The sequence below is a fragment of the Poecilia formosa genome, unplaced genomic scaffold (assembly GCF_000485575.1).
Source record: "Poecilia formosa unplaced genomic scaffold, Poecilia_formosa-5.1.2 Scaffold40, whole genome shotgun sequence".
Classification (NCBI taxonomy): Eukaryota; Metazoa; Chordata; class Actinopteri; order Cyprinodontiformes; family Poeciliidae; genus Poecilia; species Poecilia formosa.
Window position 1 is genome coordinate 2,318,270 of NW_006799979.1, and position 7,207 is coordinate 2,325,476.

General features: G+C 41.4%; 1 long non-coding RNA gene across 1 annotated transcript; it reads left to right on the forward strand.

Moving 5' to 3' along the window:
* Window positions 1-742: 742 nt before the first annotated feature.
* On the forward strand, window positions 743-5,351 carry LOC103137436 (uncharacterized). The gene is made up of 3 exons (XR_001661967.1): window positions 743-951; window positions 2,827-2,936; window positions 5,042-5,351. It is a non-coding gene; the product is annotated as an uncharacterized LOC103137436 (long non-coding RNA).
* Window positions 5,352-7,207: the final 1,856 nt, after the last annotated feature.

The following is a 7,207-nucleotide window of genomic DNA, read 5'->3' on the forward strand; positions in this document are numbered from 1 at the left end:
TCCAGATCAGGAGGCAACTTGTGCCCAGGGGCTTTAAACCTACAACCTTACGATTGCAAGATAACGTCTCAACCCACAGAGCCACAACCACCCCGCAAGTATGACACAATAAACAAAACTACAATTACTTGGCCAAATGCCTGAACACACCATACCCAAGGTGACGCTTTTCCTTGGCTTAGACTTTGTAAGCTGAATTGAAAGATGTATGCAGCTAAATAAAAATTAATCATGGAAGAAAACCTGTTACAAGTGGCAATAAAAGAACTTCAGACTGGGATGGTGGTCGACTTCCAACAAGACGACGCTTAAAGCATAACGTTTGGGTGTTTTCACACCCGGTGGTCCGATTCAGTTCCCCGAATCGATCGGGGATCAAAACTGCAACATTTGCTGCATTTTCAGCTGGTGCCGTTTACTTTCCCGCTGTGCCTGCGCTTAACAATTCAAGCTAGTTGAAAAACCTGTTCACCTCCTCGCCTGTGGTGGCGCTACACCAGAAACTACTGAAGGAAAAGAAACGAAAACAAATGAAGAAGACCAGCACATTTGTTGTGGTTCTATTGTCCCAGAATGCACTGCGCTATAGTTGCGCATTCACACGTCCCCAAACGAACCAGACTTTGTAGACAAACAAACTAGAGTTTGATTGAAGCGGACAACTTAGAATGGCCCACGAGTTTGCCACGTTTGTCAAACGTTGAGTATCTAGTTGAGGATCTGTGATGTGACGTGGCAGCAAAGCAGCAGCGGCGGCGGCACAGTGGTTCCAGCATCTGTTTGCTTCCACACACCTGACTGAAATGGCTTCTGAAGCACTGGATGGCTTGAATCAGGTGTGCTGGAACAGAGGCTCATCTAAACCACGCAGAGCAGAGCTACCTGAGGACCAGAGTTGATGTAAAAGACTGAAATGTCCCTCTGTTTACTTCAACAACACCAAAACCTCCCGTGAGTATATTTGTGTTTAATTTAAGCTTAGCATTAAAGTTAGCTCAATGAACCGTCCATTGTGCTTTGACTTGTTTTGGAAAAGAAGTAACTTTTACAACACTAATATTAGATAATGGAGGGGGGAAGAAAAACACAGAGTCGAGGTGTTTTCCCAGACTTGGAAGGTCATCTGGACAAACATAAGCTGAAACTACTTTAAACACACACAGGTCCCGTCTTCTCGCACAGAGCACTTTTTGTAAGAGCGCCGCGTTTGTGAACCTGACAGTGGAAAATCTGAGCCTCCGTTTGGTCTTGGCGTTTTGATTTGTTTGACAGCGGAGAAAATTATAGCAGCAGGGGGGGCGGCGGGGAGCGTGTGGGGTAGAAATATGAAAATATAACCGGTAATATTTCCAAAGCACTGATATTTTCCTCAGGATTCCCAGTGAGTCCTTGCCTGCTTGTGTTTGTTGTTTGGGTTTACATGCACTTTTGCGCGTGTGCGTACACGTGCGTACCTCAGCATGCTGCAGCGGTGAATCATCTCTACTGATGAAATGCTGCGGTAATTGTTTGTCTACATATTGCAGGTTAGTTTCCATATCTCGGGGTTTTTTCTGTGGTCTCCCTCACACTGCTCTGATTTGACTCTATAATTTTCATTTCATTCATTTATTTATTTATCCAACGTGCTTTATTGCTTTGATTCTCTAAGCCCGGGGTTATTTGGATTTAATGGGCGTCTCATACGTCTCCTTTCTTAGAATCAGTAACTAAACTTCTCAGAGTAAACTTTCTCATTGGAGATGATGGTTGAGTTGAGGAGAGCAAACACTGAGCGCTCTCTGATTATTCATAAATCTGGCGTGTTCGCATGACCTAGGGATCCAGTCTGGAGCAAATTACGCCACAAAGAGTCCAGTCTGTACGTTTGGCTGTTTCTGCGCGTCCTGCTTTCAGATGAGCTTCTGTTACTGGATGCACGGAGGGACACCACTGTGCCTTTTCTAAAGTATTCACACCCCCTTAAATCTCAGATATGTTTTCTGTCGACGACAAACCAACGCAAAGTCCAGAGTCAAGATTTTACATTTTTAACAAATAAAAATTAAGTCTTATGCGTCGAGTATTTCGCGGCTTCTAAACAGGATTTTATTTTTTTCCTCCAGAGTCGCTCATTTAACATTTAGAGTAAAAACATCTCCTCAGCATAATACCACTACCACCATGTTTGAATACCGGCGTGGTCTGCACAGGGTGACGTTGGTCTATCGTATAAAAGCCTAATAAAAAGATACTTCGAATTGTGGTTTCAGTGAGACGTGAAAAAAATAATAAATTCTGGCAATATAAATAATTCAGCATCACTGTTAACTTTCACCTCTTTTTACCATTTGCTTAACCAAACCTGGCCTGGTAATATTTGATGCTAAAATTAATTCCTCTTTCGCTACAACTTAGTGGCTCAGTGGTTGTTGTTGTTGGTGAAACGATTGTTGTCGTTCCGTGTTTAAGACTAACAGCTCCTTATTTACTCTTCGTGTCAATCCACCACCGCTCTTTATGTGGCCCTCTGGACTCTAGATGTCCTCCTAAACGGAGCCTTCGAGATGACAATTGGGTGCTTAAATATTATTTCATCAATCACGTCAAAGCGGATTACATCTACCAAATTAAATCAATGTGAAAAGATGTTCAATGTTAATTCGTTTTAAGAAGTGCTCATCGTATGCAGAGACGGCTCTTTATTCATGTTTGAAGTTTGTTAATGGGTTTTATCAATACATTCGGCCACAACGGGCCCTTCGAGAACATAATGATCTTGATATGAAAATGAAAATGAATTTGACACCCCCTGCTCTGCGTGCGTTTGTTGCATTTGCCGCACAGATAACAACTCGGCTGCCCGGAGAGTGTCGAGATGCAACCAGCTCCATAGAACCAGGGAAGACGGTCTAATGGACTCCCAGCACCACGGCTAAAATGAAGACTTCTCTGAGGTTTTGACTGAACCTTCTCCGATGCGCAAAGAATAAGCTTCGTTCTTTCAAATCATTTATTCTTGGAAAAAATATTCAGTGGGGGAAAAAAAAGTGAGGATAAGAATAACGAATAACTCCTGTCTTGCTATGGAAACCTGGTTGTGTTACTTTTACAGTATGGCTCCTGAACTTAGTCGCTTTTATTGGATGGGGCAGGATAAGCTAATGTATCACGACGAGTCTCTGAGATTAAATCGTGTTACGACATTTCAGCTGAAAATGCTGACTGCTGGCCGTCACCAAGGTGCCAGAAATGGACCTAAATCATCCAGAAGCTAAATAACAGATAGAAAATACTGTTACTATTGTGCCATGTGGACAAAAACAAAAACCTGTTAGGGAAGTGAAGAAAGCCGGTAAGAGGAAAAGAGAAGGACAGATACAGGGGCAGAAAAATGAGGGGAGTCAGTGGGTGTTACACCCAGGAGGTGTGAAAGAAATGCAGGAAACATCTAGAAGGAAACAAAGGATAGAAGATGGACCAGGAGAAAAAAAATGGAGAAGCAGGAAGAAAGTGAGCGAGCGAGTGTGAGTTTAAGGAGAATCGATGCGAGCGCCTCTCCGCTGGGACAGAGCTAACAGCAGAGCAGACCCTGGATCTCAGGTGTCCAGTCGATGGCTGATGCATTAGACTGCTGATACGCGCCGCTTTGGGTTCAAACACACATTTTCTTAATACAACATGAACCCATTTCCCCCCCTCATTAATCATGTAATCTGATTAGGGTTGGAGGTCTGGGCTGCACTGCTCCGCTCACCGCCTTTCATTTATTCCTCCGTCGCCGAGCAGACCAACGTGTGCATTAGCACAGGAATATTAGCTGAAATTAATGTAGCCCTGGACGGCTGAGGCACGCATATGGTAAAGCTGGAGCTTAGACGAGCCTTCATATTTGCGGTGTGCTTACAGTGAACTCCTCATCTTGATATTTACTAACCATGTTGGTCGGCTCGCATTATTTACTGAATTGAAAGCAGTCGTGACTTTTATTTCTCTAACTTTTGCTCTCACAGTCACGTCTGGGCTTCAGCATTTCAGTACAGGATCAGTGGGATCGGAGAGAAGTTTAACTGCGCTGACAGGCATGTGAAAAAAATGTCAGTTTTATTTAGGGTCCATGAAATGCAACATCAGTTCAGACAGAAGCTGAACTGACTAAATAACATTAAATTATTCCAATCGTGTAACTCCAATTTGCATATTTGTCAATTCATCACGAGTTTAAATGTGGTTTTATCTTTCTAAATTAGTTGAAAATATTTACAACTTTTTTTTTTTTTATAAATATTGAGTGAATTTAAACGTTACCTCCTTGATTTGCCCAACAAGAAGAAGGAGGAAAAGTTCTGAGTGACACGGTGTGTCAGAAATCAAGCCCCCTCATCCTCCATGCAGTGGCTTAGTTTGCTTATTTATTGGACCGGCTCTGTTAATGCTCAATTAAGCATGTTATTGATCAGAGGCCTACCAGCCTTTTTGTTGAAGAGAAAAAAAAAAAAGTGAGATTTTAGAAGCCTCCAAGCATTTTCAGTGCTTATTTCTTCAAACTGTTTTTCTTGGTAATTTATAAAACATTGGGCCATTTTAAATTTACTTTTTTTGCAATTATTTGTTAATATTTTTTTCTCTTTGTGTCCTTTGAATCACTTTGGATTTGGTGGGATTTTATTTGCACAAAAAAATAACAAAAAAGATATTTATGAGCTGATAATGGACATGGATTATTACAAAGAAAAACAATAACATGTCAGACGTCCTGTATGTCATTCGCATTAATGGCAAATATGTAGATGCATATCAATAAAAATACATTAAAACATGCCGCTCAAGTTTGTGAGCATGCGCAGTTAGCAATCAGCCGCTGTTCCCTTCTGCTCTGCGTTAAAACAAGTGTGTATTATTTTACGCATGTTGTTTAATATTTTTCAATCAAATATGATTGTTGCATTGAAGGTGTATTGCCAACTTATCGCAGTGAAACATTTCAGTAATATTTCGATGAAATTATGTCAGAATCAGCCGTTCTGACTTTTTTTTTTTGTAATTTGTCTGCTTCAAACAGACCAGAGCCTGTGTTCCTCTGATTGTCCGCTTCAGCTGAAGTGGCGAGAGCACTCATCCGCACCAAGCATGCAAACTCTGTGAACCAAGATAACAAAGCGAACCAAAGGGAGGAAGTGACGTCTGGCGTGCCACGCTCGCTCTCTTTTCCATATTCTCTCCAGGAAAAGAGCGAATGCCTCGAACGATTCAGCCTCTAGGGACAGCGCCTTAATTGTGCAGCTGATATAAGCACACGATGGCAGGTGATTTGGTCTGTTTTGAGAAGTGCAGCGTCAAAATCAGTCGAGCCAAAGTGACACTGTTCACTGTCCCCCGAGAATCAAAGCTCTTATACCTTTAAACTAATAACACCTACATATTAATATCCTCATCTTTACACAAAGCACTATTTAGCCGTGTTGTCAATCGCAGTAGAAACACACACACACATTAAATGACATGAAACATTTGACTTACCAAGATATAAAAAAGTCAAAGTCTGTCACAAGTTTAATATTTATGTGAAGCCCAAGCTTCACATAATTCACCAGCAGTCAGCTTCCTGTCTGGTTATGGACAGTGCTGAGTTACGTCTTTATGGCTTTGCATAAATATAGGGTTTCCATAGCGCATTAAAGTAATTAATTTATTGAAAGGTGTCCAAAATTAAACAAGTAAAGATAAGTTGAGGCTCTTTGGGGAGCAGTGTCACCCCTGACAAGCCCAGCTGCATCACTGCACATTTCCAGCTTGCACCCATTTTCATCCCAGTTCAAAATGGGTGCAAAATAAAAACTGGACATTTATTTACCTTAAATAACCCCCAAAAAAACAGGATGCAGTGCAGTTTCTGACTTTTTGCAAACTTCACATAATAAATCTAAACAGTGTTCAGCTGGAAGATGTTTCTAAAAGATCATATCTTAAATAAAATCTTAGAAAAATAAAATTTCCATCTGTTATTTAGAGGGGAAAAAATGATTTTTATCTCAAAATTTGTCATTTGCAACAGTTCTCATGAGTTTCCTCAACACTTCCAGTTTCTGAGCTTCTAGCAAAAAGAATAATATCTCCATCTCATGCATGAGTGTGTGTGTGTGTGTGTGTGTGTGTGCGTGTGCGTGCGCTGAAAGACCAGGAGGGTTGCATCATATCGGGTCAAGCAGGGTCTACACAGTCATTGATACCCCCGCTGTGTCTGTCACTCAGCGCACACACAGATTATCTCTGATAATATTATACAAATATACTTACACAATACTTGTTCTCTTACTTGTATGCTTGCGTTCATTGTCAACACAGTTAGAGAAATATTTGTCAGTAACTACATCAGAAAATCAAACAGAGGAATGTTTTTGATTATTCTCATTGTTATATAAATAAATCTGATCATACAGCATGAAGTTGTCGGCTGCTTTTAGATGTTTTTTTTTTTTTTAACTTCACATCTTCATATAATTATACATATGTATTTCATGTTGGAGGAGACGTATTGGGGCTCTCCTGCAGCACCACTGGTGGGAGAGTTAAGGGCAACGCAGCTTAATCCCGGTAGACCATGTAATACTGACTGAATACGGTACGTTGTTTACCTGCACACGCATGGGTTTGTGTCGTCAAATGTGAAATGTGTCGATAGTGAGAACAAAAACTCATTCATAGTTCGGATGTAGTTTATTTGGTTGTTTATTTTCTCCGTTTTCTGACGCAACAGGAGCGTCCCAGTCCACCAACGATTCATCCATTTCCACTCACAGTGAGACAACGATCGCTTAGAAAAATATCTTTTGTCGTCGCTGTCAGCCAGCTAGCAAATGTCGCATTCGTTTTTGCACCGACACGCGCAGTTGTACGCGGCACGGCGTACACGCTTTGAAATGCCCAAGTGTTTTGCCTAATGAGCCCTGCTGGTCTCCAGATCAATAAACTGTTAAGTGGCTCATCGAAAATAATGACGTGGTGTTAAGCTGACCCGTCCACAAGCACTTCCACTGAAGAGCTGCCATCTTGTTAACATGGATTTTACTCATCACCTGCTTCAGACGGAGATAAGGTTGTCACCCCAGCATCTACAACCACAAAGAGGGACAGAAGCAGTAACAATCACGCTCAAAGAAAGACACAGATGTGAATGGCTCGGTGAGAAGCAGCCCGTAACTCTGGTGTGATTTTTACATTGGAAACA